The 16948-nt window shown below is 39.3% G+C and overlaps 1 protein-coding gene across 3 annotated transcripts in view; it reads right to left on the bottom strand.

The window, feature by feature from the left end:
• LOC149219667 (protein unc-13 homolog) overlaps positions 1-16948 on the bottom strand; it is a 298200-nt gene that overhangs the window by 57704 nt on the left and 223548 nt on the right. The window lies entirely within an intron of this gene.

Genomic DNA, 16948 nt, shown 5'->3' with positions numbered 1-16948 from the left:
CACCTAGGCACAATGCAACTTCAACCTTAAAGTGAGGAAGACCTATAAAAGTCAAAGCACATAATGGTCCCTTGAGATTCAAAAGAATTGAGAACACCATAGCCAAAGTGCACCTGTAACCCCAAGACTACCACATTGATACTCTCTCCCACAACCACCCGCCCTCCCCTCCCCCATTCAGGATGTGTCCCCCAGACCATAAAGGTTAAAGCTTTAACGCTAACCACGAAATCACTTAGAGAAAAGCACATATAAAACACTGCAGATTTCCAGCAAGAAGACGCCAAGTTGGGGAAGGTTGTATCAGAAACACATAGGTGAGCAAAACAAGAAATAAGGCTTAAAAGAAACTGAAAAACAAAGAGCATAAACACGGGTGAGAAGCTTGAGCAACGACACAAAAACCAGAGACAAGATGAAGGAACTAATGTCTCAGATAAAGAAGACAGATAGATTACAGAGTAGTCCAAGAAACTTGAGCCCTAGACGAACATAATGAGCCATCAATTAGAGTCCAACAAAGGGACGGTCATTAAAACGTGGATGTCATAGCACTAGTTCTGAGGAGGAAGAAAAATGGGCAAATTGAAAATATATCATCAACAAAAGAGCAAAAGAAAGAAAGAAATTATATTACTGTCCACGAATGACCAAAGGAGGTTAATGAGACTAGAATGTACATCCAGTGAAATAGAGAACTAGTACAGCAAAAGAACCCCAGGGGCTAAACAAAGTAGTGAATCTAAAACAACGAAACCATACTTAGATGTGAGTTAAACCTAAGTTATATGACCCAAGTACAAGTACAAATGGCCTTCAAGGAATTATAAAAACCAAAGCTAGAAGTCCAGACAACAAATCGATGTTGTGACATCTCTGTAGCAATGTTCTAAGGATCAATGGCATCACCATCACCATCATAATAAGAGAGATTTAGGATCTGATAATATCCATAACAGACTATCCAAGGCCAGGGGGGAGCTGGTTGGACAATTCCTCGAGGGAAGCAAGGTGCCCACCCTAGAATCTCCACTAACATCCAACGTCAACAAACCCCTAGAAGTAGAAAGAAGCTAGCAATGAACAACTATCCCTCTATCCCAGTAAGGAAAATTAGATAGTCCTCAATCCTAGAAGGACAAAAGAGAATGAGGACACGATGGGGATGATAACAAAGATTTTTAAAAATATTATGGAATAGATATGTTGACTATAAGTTATAGAAAGGGTGGGAAAATAGGAAGGTCAGTAGGGCAAAGAAAGGCCACTCAAACAAACCTCCAGAACAAGAATTACAAGACCCAAATCTAAGTCACATGGTTTGGGTTCGACAATGATTAGGTTCAGTTTGAGTTCAAATTTTTTGATGGGGTTTCAATGAGGTTTTCCATTAGGTTCATCTATATATATATATATATATATATATAGCATAGTCAACATTTATAAACAAAAAATTCTATCATGGACTTCGAAACTGCAGGAATAGATTACAAACTTGAACTGTGACATGAGCTTGAGCAATGGACTTGGTCAATGGCTGTGAGATTCGATGGCGTTCGTCGAACAACAAAACATATTTTCAGTACACCAAATTTAGAACAACATGGTTGAAATTTGGCTAAATAGGGCCCCAGTTATGAGGGAAAAAAGGTAGTTGAAACTTGAAGCATTCAACGTGGTTCAACAACCATGACCTAACACAGATGAAAGAAGATAGGTTTGGGAATAGGCTAAGGATGTAATACTACAAAGCAAAAGGCCAGCTTTATATGACAACCAAGCATGGTTCACGAATTAAATATCCAAAATATTTGGCATATAAAGGCATCCATTTAGGATGCATAGATAATATATATAAATGTCTGACTAAAATGATATGATATGATTTGGAAATGAGGGACCAATTAAAAATACTAAGTGAGAGTGCCCTTTCGTAAGAAGTCACGTTTTTTCATTAAGACATGTCCTTCCATGTCTCTCTTTATTAATTATGAATTATTATTTACATTTATTTATGTTACTTATAGCATTGACTCCCCCTTAGAAATGCTTTGTCGTCAAAGCATATTGATAAATGGCTTTACATCTTTTACTTTTTCCTGTAATATCTTCACATGATTCTTCATTTATTGACGTTGTCGGTAATTTTCCAAATATAAATTTAGAAGAAAATTGCTTCTAAAATTTTTGTCATTAACTCACTAACCAAATTTCACAAATGGAACCATAAAATTAGTCGGCAAACTCAGGAAATAAAATCTGCAACTAGAGAAGAGACAAAATGATCATGCAGAAGAACTCAACCTTATTTTATTAATATGTAAAATATGTTGATACAATAACTGGAAATGGCTGAGGTGATGGCCTCAAAATGATCTACAATAATGCTACAGTGGGCCTCCAAAACATTGGTCTGATGAGATCACCTGTGAATCCCGAATGAATTCACCTAGGGGAGAGATGGGTTCTTACCCACTTTCACTAAATCACTTGAGGGTTTTTGTCCTGGAACTATTGAAGTAAAGAACTCGGTTCTCCAACTCTCAACAAAGACAAATGCTCAATTGCAAGATATCCCAAATTATCTTCTTCTCCTCCTTTTAAAGACTCCATAGATAGATCTGCAAGCCTCTAGAAGCATCTTGTTTTATTATTTTATTATTACTCTAGAAGCTCTTCCATTAACTTTATCTTAAGTGACTTTTTAATTGTATTGTATTTCACTTAAGTCACTTTTGGCCTTTTTCCTCCAATTAATTACTTTTACCATTTTAAATTAAATGACTAATTAAAGTCATTTTTTATGTTGGGGAAATGGAAAATCGCACACCATACTCTCTCTGGCCACTAGAAATCACTTCTTTGCATCCCATCCTATAGATCTTCTAGTTCTGTTTCCAAAGAGCTATTACACTAAGGTGTTCTATCAAATATTCCTCTCAAAATGCCACCATGAGCATAATTAATTAAGTTATGCCCAATAATAACCCTGCTTTACGGGAATTATCAAAAAGCCACGAAACGATAAACAAGTTGTGTGGAACTGCTCATGATGATGAATATGTCAAGTGAATGTCGTCGGATCCCATAAAAACTCCTCAAAACTCCCCTGGGAACCCTGATGACATAATCCTGCTCCTCTGACCTAGCCATCACATACCCTGGAAACCCATCCTAATTGTGCTATCAAGGGAAATAAAAATGGGGACATGGCAAATTCTCTTGCCCCAAGATTGCTTGCCCTCGAGCAATCCGTATCTATCCACTGTAGAGGCATCTATAAACTGGTATCACGACCCCATATGAACCTTTGTGCTATGCCATGCCTCCATGCTAACCAATCATGAATGGATCCCTCAATACCTGGATCCCAAACCCATCTCTGACTCAACCTGCCATCAATGGATCCACCTGGATCCCAAAGCCACCATGGCCAATCATCATCACCCATACCCCATGGCTCTGGCTGTGCTCTGTCTCTAGCCGTAGATGTTGCTCCACCAATAGAATACCAACTCATCACCTCTCTCCAATCCAACCCTTGGCATAAACCAAGGTCAATCCCACTATGTTGATGTTGTGTTGAAATGTTGATGAGTGGTCGACCTACATCCTGCAGCCAACAGGAGCATGTAATATCCCTTATCTCTAAGGGCCCCTGTTGTACTACACTCCTGACTAAGAATGACACTCCATCAATAGGATACCAACTCATGATCTCCCGCAAATCCATCCTTTGAGAAGGATTTAATGCATGGACTCTTGCTCGTGGGACAAGTCTACTATGATGATGTTGGTCCATATTCAACTCATGCTACTCTGCCTAGTCAATCAAGATCTGTCCAAGAAATCTTGCCCCTCTCTCTGTAATGGGCAAAAGTGGGCAAGTTGTGCTGCAAGCCCTGTCTATGTACTCTTGGAGAGGGTTGCTACCTGAAAGTACTGCAACTCTATCAGCTGCCTGTGCATCTGTCTGCTCCTCACCAATGGCTGGTCCAAAAGATGGTTGCTCATCCTCCTCTATCATGGGCTCAACATGAGCCACTAGCTGACTCGCCAAAGATGGCCCATCATGCACATTGTGCTCCACTATGTCTTGCTCATGTTGAATGGGAACAATATGTTGCTCATCAACCTCCTCTACCAAACATGGTTGCATCTCTGAGTTGTTGTCGACAACTCCCCATGATTGTTCACGCTCCTCAAAGGCATTCTTGTAAGAACCCATGGACTCAACCATAAAAGAAGAATCCACATCAAGAAAGTCAAAAGGAACCTCCTCCTGATCTACCTCTGCCATCTCCTCTGTGTCACTCATGCATAAGTGGTCAAGTCCCCAAGGTTCCTTGCAAATGAAGCAAAGACCCTTCCTCATCAGCTCATTCTTTTTGCACAGTTGGTCACCACAAATCCTCCACAACTCCTCCTAGGTCAAATTTTAAACAGTTGTATGTTCTACTCAACCAACCTTTTGTCTAGTTCATAAGCAACAGGTGAGACCAATTGTTCCTTCCTCCACACTTCCAACAACTTAGACTACAACTTTCTACAAATGGCCTCATGGTTTCCCATACATGAAGATAAACTGGACTGCATGTTTGTTTGCACTGTGTCCAAATGTCTTTTAATGTTGAAGAAGTGTTGGAAACATGAGGTCATAAGATCTAATCATGGCCATGACTTCTAGAATCTCAAGCTTCTTCCCAAAGGTAGGACCCTCACTGTTATCCAAGTCCTTAAAGGTCTCTACTATCATTCTAAAGACTCTCCTAATTATGCCATCATTGTAACACGTGCGTTCATGATACTACTAAGACGGAGGCAACCGGAAGTTTGGCCCCTTCACAAGGGTGCTCCAAATACTTGTGTTGTACTACGGCAAGCATGGATGCTTTTAGAGCCCAAATTAAGCTCTTCTCATCTCACTTATCTACCTTGGAAAGGAGTGAAGCAAGTTTTTCCAGCTTGAGAAGGGCTTTCACTATAACCCCCATGAATCTCAAATCTGACCCAAGTGCATAGATTTTGGGTCCATCTCATGTCCTTTTTGTGGCTACTCTTTTTGTAGCATAGTACGTATCCCCTTAGAAAATGATTTGTTGATTTCTACTGCTAGTTTATTAAGGGAGTTTATGAAGGTTTGATTCATGTTTTAGTTTAATGATGACAAGTACATTGTGATAATGAGGCCACTGTTTTTCTGAGTTTGTTGATTTTTTCTTAGTGACAGGTTTTGTCAATCAGTTTATATACAAACTGTTGTAGGTATGGTTTTGACTCATTGCCTCCAAGAATAAACATGTAATGGCACAAGTATGCAAACCCAATTTCAATGCAAAAGCTAGTTCATTACATTTTACTCAAAAATATTGCCCATACTAATATAACAGTTCATGATATGAAATCTAAAATGGGCAGACTGTTAATTCAACGTGTCAATGAGAACAGAGGAACCTAGTATATGTCTTCAGATCCAATATTACTTGAATGTCAGATGTTCATAGCCTAAGACTGATATACGAACTCTGAGATGGAACAACAATATTGAGTTCCCTGTAGCAAGTTTCTAAGTCTGCGCGCACAAAGAGTCTCAGCCTCCTCAAGCATGAATATGGATCCACTTAAACATTGGACCACAGTCAATTTAGTAGTCCAAAGAATAATAATGATAACAAGGGGTCAACCCCTTGTCCAAGAATAGTGTGATTTTTTTATGAATGCACAGATTGGCCTAAGTCACTTCCTTTCTAAGGAAGGGATCCAAGTTGACCCTAACAAGATTGCCATTATCAAAAGGGTCCATGTCCCTCAAAAACAAAGGGATGTTAGAAGTTTTCTTGGGCTAGTAGGATATTACATGAGATTCATTAAGGATTTTAGTAAGTTGGTTTCACCTTATTTTTGTTGGACTAATAAATGTCAAGAGGCATTTGAAGAGTTGAAAGAAAAATTAACCACCGCACCAATTTTAAGAGCTCCCAATTGGGCATTGCCTTTCCACATCCACATAGATCCATTAGAAAATGTTGTGGCAGCAACTTTGGAGAAATTGAAAGACAGGTTGCCCTATGCCATATATTTCATCAATAAGAACCTCACAAAAGATGAACTTAATTACACAATTATTGGAAAAGACCTCTTAGTTGTTGTGCACTCCTTGAACAAATTTAGGCATTATATCACTGGGTACCAAGTCTTTGTTCATACTGATCATGCAACCATAAAATATTTAGTGAATAAACCTGATGTCAATGCTAGGATCATTAGATGGTTATTATTGTTGCAACAATTTGATCTAACCATTGTTGACAAGCCAGGGAAGGAAAATGTGGTTGCAGATTTTTTGTCTAGACTAACATTGCCTACAGGAAATGAGGAGATGATAAAAGATCAGCTTCCAGATGAGCACCTCTTTGCTATTTCACTATTGTCTCCATGGTTTGCTGACATACAAAATTTCTTGGTTGCTAAAAGATTCCCTCCTAATCTATCCTCCGAGGTGAAGAGCGAGATTGTTAGAAAAAGTGCCCCTTTCACCTGGATTGGGGAAAATCTCTTCAAATCGGAACCAGATCAGATCTTGAGGAGATGTGTAAGGGAAGATGAGGTTTCTTACATCCCCACAGCATGCCAAAGATCGACCCTGTGGAAGCCATTTTGTTACCAAGAGGACAACCTTCAAAATTCTCCAAGTTGGCTACTACTGGCCCACTCTATGTTGATTTGGGGTAGCATCGGATGTGCTCTAGCCACGAAATTTGGTGGAGAGGTTGGGGCACATGAGATCTCGAATACCCATAAAGGGTTTGGGCATATTCTAAACAGATCAGGAGATATTAAAATAATTAAAATTTTTAATCAGTCCCTAAGTCTAAACTTAGGGAAAATAAAATATTAATGTGTATTAATATGAATCTGTGTTAGAATGGTCCAAAAGACATGGATCAAGCAAGATCTAATCTTAGCCGTTGATTAGGGACTTAATCTCGGTCGTTAAAATGTCAACAGGAAAAGTATAAGAGGAGACTTGAGGGTCACTTGGAGAATACACCAGATGATCAGTCATTTTATTCTCTAGAGCGGGGTTTGCTAAGAGAGATAGAATCAGTGATCGGAGTTGCAGCTGAGGGGCAGTGAGTACAAAGAGACAGAGAGGCAGAGATAGTGCCGAGAGATCAGCGCAGGAGCCAGAGAGAGTGACGCAGAGCCAGCCAAGGCTCACGCAGAGGCAGCCAGGAGCTGCGCAGAGCCTCAGAGAGGCCAGTGTTGCTGACGCAGAGGGCCAGAGGGCTGACGCAGGGCCTCCCAGGGTTGATGCAGACCCATATGGGGTGACGCAAAGCCAGCATGAGGCAGAGAGGGGCTGACGCAATCCAGAGAGAGGCTGACACTAGGGTTTCTGGGGCAAATTTGTGCTGAATAGATACCGGAAGGATTATCCGGGGTTTCAGCCAGAAGATTTGTCAGAAACAGAGAGGTATTACTGCCAAGGAAATTCTTTGTTGGGTAGGCTAGTTTCGGCACCCAAATTGTACTCTGATATTGCTTAATAAGAAAACCCTCAGATAGTTGCACCAGTTTTCCCACATTGGGTTTTTCCGAGGACATTAGTCTAAAAATAATGGTGTCATATGGTGTGTTTGTTTCTGTTTCTTTTAGTTCCTGATCTGTAATCAATGTCACATGGTTCGGGTTCGAGTTCGGATTCGGCACTGATTAGGTTCGGTTTGAGTTCGAATGTTTTGATGAGATTCGCCATTAGGTTCGTCTATATATATATATATATATATATATATATATATATAATGAATTATAGGATAAAATAGTAAGAAATCAACATCAGTAAACATCAAAAATGCTATCACGGACATGGAAACTGCAAGGATAAATTACAAGCTTGAGTTGTGACATGAAGTTATGAGTTTTGATCTATGGACTTGGTCAATGGCTATGAGGTTCGCCGAACCTCAAATTTTTTTTAAGGTTCGCCAAAATTCGAACCTCAAGGTTAAAGTTCGACGAACCTTGTGACATAGTCTGTAATATGTTGAGCATGCACTAGTGTTTATTTTCAATATTTACATTGTAAATAACTTGTTAAGGAAAATAACAAGTAGGTAGGAATAAATCAGATAAAGTGCATGGAGGTTTACTAATTAAGTAAACATAGAAACTTCAACACTCTACACCAAGATGCCAGGAGATACACTGCTAGATGTGATGAGTGCCAAAGGATGGGAAAGCCTACACCAAAGGATGAAATGCCCATGCAACCTCAAGTGACTCTTGAGCCACTTGAGAAGTTGGGCATGAATTTCATCAGACCAATCGATCCACCATCCGAACAAAAGAGATACATCATTGTGTGCATTGATTATTTGACAAAGTGGATTGAAGCAAAGGCAGTAAAAGCAGCAACAAAGCAGAAGGTGGTAGATTTTCTAAGGGAAAACATCATTTACAAGTTTGGATTCCTAAGGGAGCTAGTCACTGATCAAGGAACTCAATTTACTTCAAAATTGATTGAGAGAATCATGGAGTAGCATCATATAAGACACAACAAATCCATTGCCTATCATCCTCAAGCACGTGGGCAAGTGGAGGTCACAAACAGAGCTTTGGAGAAAATCGTGACTAAAGTTGTCAGTAGCAGCAAGAAGGATTGGGCAGCCTGACTTATGGAGGCCACTTGGGCCTATAATACCACCTGAAAAACCACCACTGGGTTCACTCCCTTTGAGTTGGTTTATGGCAAGAATGCATTGTTGTCCATTGATTTTGAATACAGCACTCTAAGAATGGTAGCACAATTGGAAATGGACATCACCAATGCTCAACAAGAGAGGCTGCAACAACTCAATGCTCTTGATGAACTTAGATTGCAAGCCCTCATGCATACTGAGGTGGTCCAATTATAGAGGAAGATTTGGCATGACAAAAACATCAGAGAAAGGACCTTCCAAGAGGGTGATTGGGCCCTACTATATGACTCAAGATTCAAGGAATTCAAGGGAAAGTTGATGACAATATGGTTAGGCCCTTATCTAGTGGAAAAATGCCATGAAAATGTAACTGTCTAGATCAAAACAATTGATGAAGAAAGAATTCCACTTTTAGTGAATGGCTACCGATTGAAACTCTACAAAACACCTTTGTCAAAGGATGAGTTTACGAACTCAATAAGGAAGGAGTTGAATGTGATTGGGGGTCTCAAGGCTCTCACTTCATCCAGCCTCTGATCAACAGGAGAAGAAAAGGAAAACAAAAAAACAAAAAAGGAAGAAAAAAATAAAGAAAAGAGAAAAACAGGAATAAGAAGCCTAGGTGAAGACCTCCATGAGGCACCTGAGACAAACTCTAGAACTGAAAACCTCTATGAGGCAGTCCAAGGGTCAAAAAAAAAAGAAATAATGAAAAGATCCCCAGGAGAAAAATTCCTTTGAGCCACTTGGGGCAGTCCTGTAGGTTGAAAACCTCCTTTGAGGCAACCTGAAGGTCTCAAAAAAAGAGAGAAAAAGAGAAAAGAAAAAAACAAAAACAAAAAGAACAAAGGAAAGAAAAAGGAACCCTTACATTATTGTTGCTAACATGTTTTTTTGCAGGGTTGCAACCACAGTCCAAAGAGGATAGCAAACAAAGAAGACAGCTTCAAAACTACACTTTTCCATCTACCAAGTTAGCTCTTTGCATGTCCTCCATCATTTTACTTCCTTTCCCAAGTTCCTCCATCACCAGGTCACCTATCTCACTCAAATTTGCCTCAGTCCCGAAGTGTTACAGGATTGTCCTTAAGTGCTACATGATTGTCCAGATTTGCTACAAGATTGTGATCGGCATAAAAAAAGGGTTCAAATCTTATGCTTTTCATAGGGAAACAAGAGGGCTCCACCACACCATCAACATCCATCCTCCAGACCATTTATCTTTCTTTCCACCCAAATATTCATCTGTCCATCAAAATTCCCCATTTTCACCCATTTTTTCATTACTTTCACCGCAAACAAGGCTTTTGATCCTTGTCCTTAGAATGACCATGAATTATTAGTGTTTTTGGAAGCATTATATGAAGGATATTGTGGTCATAGAGGGGTCTATGTGTTGAGAAATCTAGGGCATTAATAATAAGGAGATTTCTCTTTTTGATAATTGCTTGTGATATACTTCTTTGGTTATGATCTTTTCTTTGTTATATTATTAATGTGTTCCTTTCATCAAGACAATTACCAAATAATAGAAGACAAGTGACACAGTATGTAGGCTTGTCAGCTAGGGCCAAAACCTCTCCTTTGAGAGGAAAACCCAATTAGAAAATTCTTCTTATAGATCTTCAATTGACGAATACCAATACCATGACAAAGACCCTTAACTCTAGTGTCCTCCCAAGATCCTTGTCACTAGCTTGGATGTTCTGCCTCTTCTCTTTCTCAGCTTCATCTGCTCTTCTTGGCTTCCTTCTAGAGAATCTTGGTCTCTACTTTTCCAGCTACCCTAGAGAATCTTTGTCTCTACTCTTCTTTCTCGACTACCCTAGAGAATCTTGGTCTCTACTGCTCTTCTTCAACTTCCTTCTGCAAGATCTTATACCCAAACAATGTTACTTCAAAGCAGTAGTAATTTCGACTTTCTCTCTATGCTCTCGGACCTCCTTTCTTCGTATGTGGGAGAGAGTATATTACTATATACCCAAATCAGATCTTCCAAAAGTATCCCTTCCCTTCGCTATCTTTCTCTTGATCTTCGCTCTTTTCTCTAGATCTGCTTCGCACTTCTGCTTATCTTGTTCACCGAATTTCTTGCTTCTAAGTGAGGTCGAGTGTGGCTATATATATGCACTGCCTCATGTCCTTTAGGCCGACATGATCACAAGTAGGAGAGCTAACATCATCTTCTAGGTAACTCCATTCGTTGTAGGCCGACTTGAGGAGGGTTGGTGACAAGGTCTTGGAGGAATGTTTTACATAGACAAGTGTGACTCTATCCAATGTGCAACATGACTTCAATACATGACAATGACTCTTTTATTCTAGATGACAAAATCCCTAAAGACTCTCAATGGGAGTCTTGACTCAAAAATAAAATCTCTTGCTCATGAAACCCATGATGCAAGTATTACAATATTTTATTTTTCTTCTTTACATCTCTTTACATAAAAATCACAATTACTTGTCATTATGAAGACCGAACCTAGTTACACTTTTCAACACTCCCTCTTAACTAGGGAGGTATTCATAATGGTACTTAGTCATTCTCAATCTGAAGAATTTCTCATCAGAAGAATTGGATTGGTAACCCATTTGTTTAGCATCATATCAACCAGCATTGCTATATTGCAAGGCCTTGACTAACAGCTCTATCCACATTATTAGAGCACAATGCTGGTGAGACCAATGATTTATAGACACCATCATCATTGTCTCTCTTGGAACATACCCTACCGGGTACTCAGGATATGTCCCATGAGGACTATTCTTATCTTGGACTCCCCAACCCAAAGAGAATATCAATCCTCCATGACTACTCTTCTATTGGATGTCCTATCTCATCCTCAAAGAGTATTGGATGCCAAATGATTACCCAATCCTCACATTTTGTCTTCCCAGGTGAAGACCAAAATGATGACTCTATCTCTCCCACTCAATTAGGAAGGACATAACTATTTCATAAGGAATTTACTCATTCCCACACAAGGAATGTACTTAAGCTCCCTCTTGGCTTAGGAATTTCTAAGTTTCTTCCAAGTAAGAAACTTTTCAGGCTCCCTCTCAAACTAGGGACCAGCTGCTTGGAGAACTTCTTTCTTCGATGTCATGAATTTTTCTTCTAGTTGTGGAGTTTTCATCTATTGGGGATTTCTTTATAGGGCACAGACCATCCATCAGTCATGTCATCATTCATTTCATCGGAAAGTAATTCATCAGTCTCCATCTAGCATTGCCACCTATTCTTGTGATGGTCTTTCATCATGACATCTTCTTATAGGCATCAACATCCTGCATATATGTTGACACATCTCCCTAAAGATATGTATTGTCAAGGGTCTCCATCTTTTTCCAGATTTTTATTCGAGTCTTCATATCTTTCTAGGGGATTTCATAGTCAAATCTTCTTGGTCCTTTGGATGTTGACATCCTTTATCATAGTTGCACAACTTCATGATCTCTTCCTTCCTTTCTTCATTTCCAGGAGCTTCAGAGTTCCTCAGTTGTAATCAAAACACCTCATGTTTTCATATGAGGACATATTATGTTGATTTCATCTAATAAATATGTGACTCATGCATCCTTTTGAGGGAGGAGATTCCTTCTTCGATCATGCCTTTTAAGAGCAATGATCCATATTATTTGTAACCATATGACATGACTTTCACAATATTAATTTTGAGCATACATACCTCATCTTTTCTCTGGGCTATCCATACTTCCTATAGCAGATTTCTTTGAAGGAGTTTCATTTTCTTGATTTGCTTCACTGTCATGTTATCATACCATTATTCTATGAATTCCATAAGATTGGAATTCTTTGAAGAAATACTTTACTTTTCTTCTAGATCGGTGAATCTTTTCATTGAAGATTTCTTGTATATCTTTTATCATGTTGATGCGATCTTTTGTATGATAATCCTTTTTCCAGATGACTTCTATAATTATCACTTGAGCTTTCAATGTGGTTTCTAAGAGCTATACCCTACATGGTTGACTTTCATAGGTTTTGTTCCAGGCATTCATCATGTATGTCATGAGCTCTTACTTCTAATGCTTCTATCATGATGTTATTTTTCTAATATAATACATCCTATCTTATTTACAATGCTTCCTAATAGAAGAGTACCTTTTTAGAGAAGGAGATTTTCTTAGTCATAGTAGAGATCTTGTACTTCCTCCTTCTTAGGCTTCTTTGTTTCAGGCTCTTCTACTTCTTCGGTAATATGGGCTACTTCCTTATTTCTCTTGTTATTGTCCCTTCTAAGCTTAGGATAATTTCTTCGATAGTGCCCATATTCTTGACATTCATAGCATTGTACCTTATCCATGTTCTTCTTCTTCTTTTGAGGACCAAATTTTCCAAAATTTCCTTTTCTTCTTGTCATAGCAACATAGGCTTGATTCTTCTCATTTGATCCTACATCAGTCTTTGCTTTTAGTCTAGTTTCTTTGATCTTACATAGTGACCATAGATCTTGAAATTGGGTAGCTTCTTTCTTCCCATAAATACTTGAAGTAAAGTTCCCCCATTCTTCTAGTAGTGCATTTAGTACCACTGTTGTCATTTCTCTATCAGACATGACTTCTCCCAAATCTTGCAGTTGATCTCTTATTTCTGAAATCCTCATAAAATATGAGGCTATTCCATCTTCCTTTGTCATCTTTAGCTTGTAGAGTTCCTGCCTCAATGAGATTACTTCTCCTGCGGTACTTACAGAAAATAACTCCACCAATTTGTCATATATTTCTTTTGAAGTTTCGAGTTTAGATACATATGGGATAAGAGAGCTTTTAAGGGATTCTATGACAGTCCTTTGGGGCCTTCGGCCCTCACTTCCCCTTTCATGAATCTGGCATGTGCTTGAGTATCCTCTTTGCTAGGTTGGATTACTAACCCCTTGATGTGATCCATGACCTCATTTTCAATGAGATTTAGATCAATTCTTTTCTTGAGATTTAGACCAATTCTTTTCTTCCATGCAAGGAAGTTTGAAGCCCCAACCAATTTGTTGCTTTCCTTGCAAAAAGGCATTTTGATAGTATCAGATGAATTCATAAACTTACTTGGATGATTGAAGATTACTCCCTGAAGAATTGATGGGAGAGGGCTTGCTTCTCGATCCTTCTTGAATGCTCTAGCCTCCTTTTGATGATGGTCTTGGATATGTTTCTAGGACTTTGGTATGATGAAGATCTTGCTTTCTTGCATGGTGTTCCTTGACTTGCTTGAATGCCCCTTCTTGACTTCAACACCTTAGCTCCGATAACATGTTCAGAAATATAGGGCTTTAATAATAAGGAGATTTCTCTTTTTGATAATTGCTTGTGATATACTTCTTCGGCTATGATCTTTTCTTTGGTATATTATTAATGTGTTCCTTTCATCAAGACAATTACCAAATAATAGAAGACAAGTGACATGGTATGTAGTGATCCAGGTGGATGTTGGTGGCCACCCACCTATCCCATTTGGACCCCCACAACTGTCTCTTTCAGTTTTTCTGTTTCCTTAATTATAGCACAGTTTACTATTTTTAGCAGTTTTTCGGGTCCTAAACTTCCGGAGCCGTTTTGAGGCCCTAAACAACGTTTTTTGGGAAATCCACCGCCAGCGATTTTTCTGTCTAAAAATTGTCTTTTCTGTCGTAGTCCTCGGAGAGATCTTTCCAACGGGCTATCATGCACGTCAAACGGAGATAGTACGACCAATTCGCGACCCCGGGAAGTTGATGTACCAACTTACCCAAAAACGAGGCCCACAATTTGGCATTTCATCTTCTAGGGTTAGGTTTTGGAATGTGAAGGGTTTTTCATTATTTCTCAACAATAAATAGGCCCTCGAGCCTCATTGTAACACAGTTTTTGGGAGAACAGTTCAGAGGCATGTAGCCGACACATCTCTTCTCAGAGATAAGCTACCATCGCCCTAGCCGGGTTATTTCCATTTCTATTTGTAAGCATATTTCAGTATTTTTACAGTAATTAAATGAAGTATTATTTCCGCTGCATATTTGTCTTTATGGTTATCTCTATATTTTATTGCGTTCCTGTTTAAATCCGGATCATGTAGGCTTGTCAGTCAGGGCCAAAACCAATCCTTCCTTGAGAGGAAAACGCGATCAGAAAATTCTTCTTATAGATCTTCAATTGACAAATACCAATACCATGACAAAGACCCTTGACTCTAGTGTCCTCCCAAGATCCTTGTCACTAGCCTGGATGTTCTGCCTCTTCTCTTTCTCGACTTCTTCTGCTCTTCTTGGCTTCCTTCTAGAGAATCTCAGTCTCTACTTTTTCGGCTACCCTAGAGAATCTTTGTCTCTACACTTCTTTCTCGGCTACCCTAGAGAATCTTGGTCTCTACTGCTCTTCTTCAGCTTTATTTTGCGAGATCTTATACCCAAACAATGTTACTTCAAAGCAGCAGTAATTTCAACTCTCTCTATGCTCTCGGACCTCCTTTCTTCGTACGTGGGAGAGAGTATATGCCCAAATCAAATCTTCCAAAAGTATCCCTTCCCTTCACTATCTTTCTCTTGATCTTCACTCTTTTCTCTAGATCTGCTTCGCACTTCTGCTTATCTTGTTCATCAAATTTCTTGCTTCTAAGTGAGGCCGAGTGTGGCTATATATATGCACTGCCTCATGTCCTTTAGGCCGACATGATCACAAGGAGGAGAGTTGACATCATCTTCTAGGTAACTCCATTCGTTGTAGGCCGACTTGAGGAGGGCTAGTGACAAGGTCTTGGAGGAATGTTTTACATAGACAAGTGTGACTCTATCCAATGTGTAACATGACTTCAATACACGACAATGACTCTTTTATTCTAGATGACAAAATCCCTAAAGACTCTCAAAGGGTATCTTGACTTAAAAATAAAATCTCTTGCTCATGAAACCCATGATGCAAGTATTACAATATTTTATTTTTCTTCTTTACATCTCCTTACATAAAAATCACAATTACATGTCATTATGAAGGCCAAACCTAGTTACACTTTTCAACACTATGTGATTGCAACAGGAGGACACAAAGTCTTGTAGCAGTCTACACAAACCCTACAGGACCACAGTTGGAAGCACGAGAATGAAGACTCAATCATCATGGACGAATTGAAGACTCGTTTCCTTGATCTTGGGCAACTACAAGACCTTTTCAGAGCTACTACAAGATCATTGTTCTTCTTCAACAATAGCACTTGATCCACCACCTACAAAACCTGTGTTGACAAGCCTCGATCAATGAAGCGCATATCAAAAAATATACAAAAAAAAAAATCAAAACAGAGCCAATTCATGAAGCAACAAGCATAGGAAGATGACACCTCAAGATGCCAACAGAGGAGCCAATATTTCTGAAGCAACATGCAGACATGAGGCATTCAATACATTAGCAAAGACCATCAAGTAGGCACAGGTATGAATCTCCTCACATCTTCCTTTAAGCGCATAATAGTTCGAAAATGTTTAGAATGCACGAGGAACAAGGTTTTTGTACGTTGAAGGTGGCCAACAGTCTCGGCCATCCTCGAACAGTTGAGTGAAGATTAACTCTCTCTCTCTCTCTCTCTCTCTCTCTCTCTCTCTTTCACACATCCAACGTCGAGAAAACTACAAAAATAGAGGAGGGTGATGATTTCAAGGAGTGGGCCAATGAGTCTATGAGGAGGTTACGAAGATGGTAGGTGGGGGACAGCTAACACAGCACGCTAAGTCCACCACCAAACCATAAAAGGGATAAAAAGCAAGCACAAGCCTCACTTATACCAAGAGATTCATTATAAAAATGGTAAGAGAGGCCCACTACATTGTCAATAGTCAAGCTAGCTACCACCCAGGGTCCCATAGAGTGTTACAAAGGTGCTACAGGGCCGAGTATTAATTGCTATAGGATTTGGGTTCAATGCTACAAGATTTGGCTTCAATGTTACAGGATCATAACCAATTGCTACAGGATTGGCCCGAGAGGTGGAAAAGGGCTTGATTGTGTGCAAATTTTCCTCCAAAACCCCAAAGCCATGAAGGAGTCTCCAAGGGAGGGGTAAGTAGTAAATTTTCCTCACCTTCCATGCACAAAAAGTTGGAGAAATTGATTAATTTTTGTCTCTAGAAGCATCCTGTAGCAAACCCCTGAAAATTGAAAATTTTCCAACCCTATTCTTTTCTTGTGTGGAAGGCATGCTAGCAGAAGGGTAAATTTGTTTTGAATTTGGCATATAATTTTCCTACCTTTGATCAGAAGAA

The sequence above is a fragment of the Pinus tabuliformis genome, chromosome Q, assembly GCF_031772625.1.
Source record: "Pinus tabuliformis cultivar Carrire ecotype Pingquan chromosome Q, CPIR1, whole genome shotgun sequence".
NCBI classification, from domain to species: domain Eukaryota; kingdom Viridiplantae; phylum Streptophyta; class Pinopsida; order Pinales; family Pinaceae; genus Pinus; species Pinus tabuliformis.
This window is presented reverse-complemented; position numbering and strand designations above follow the sequence as displayed.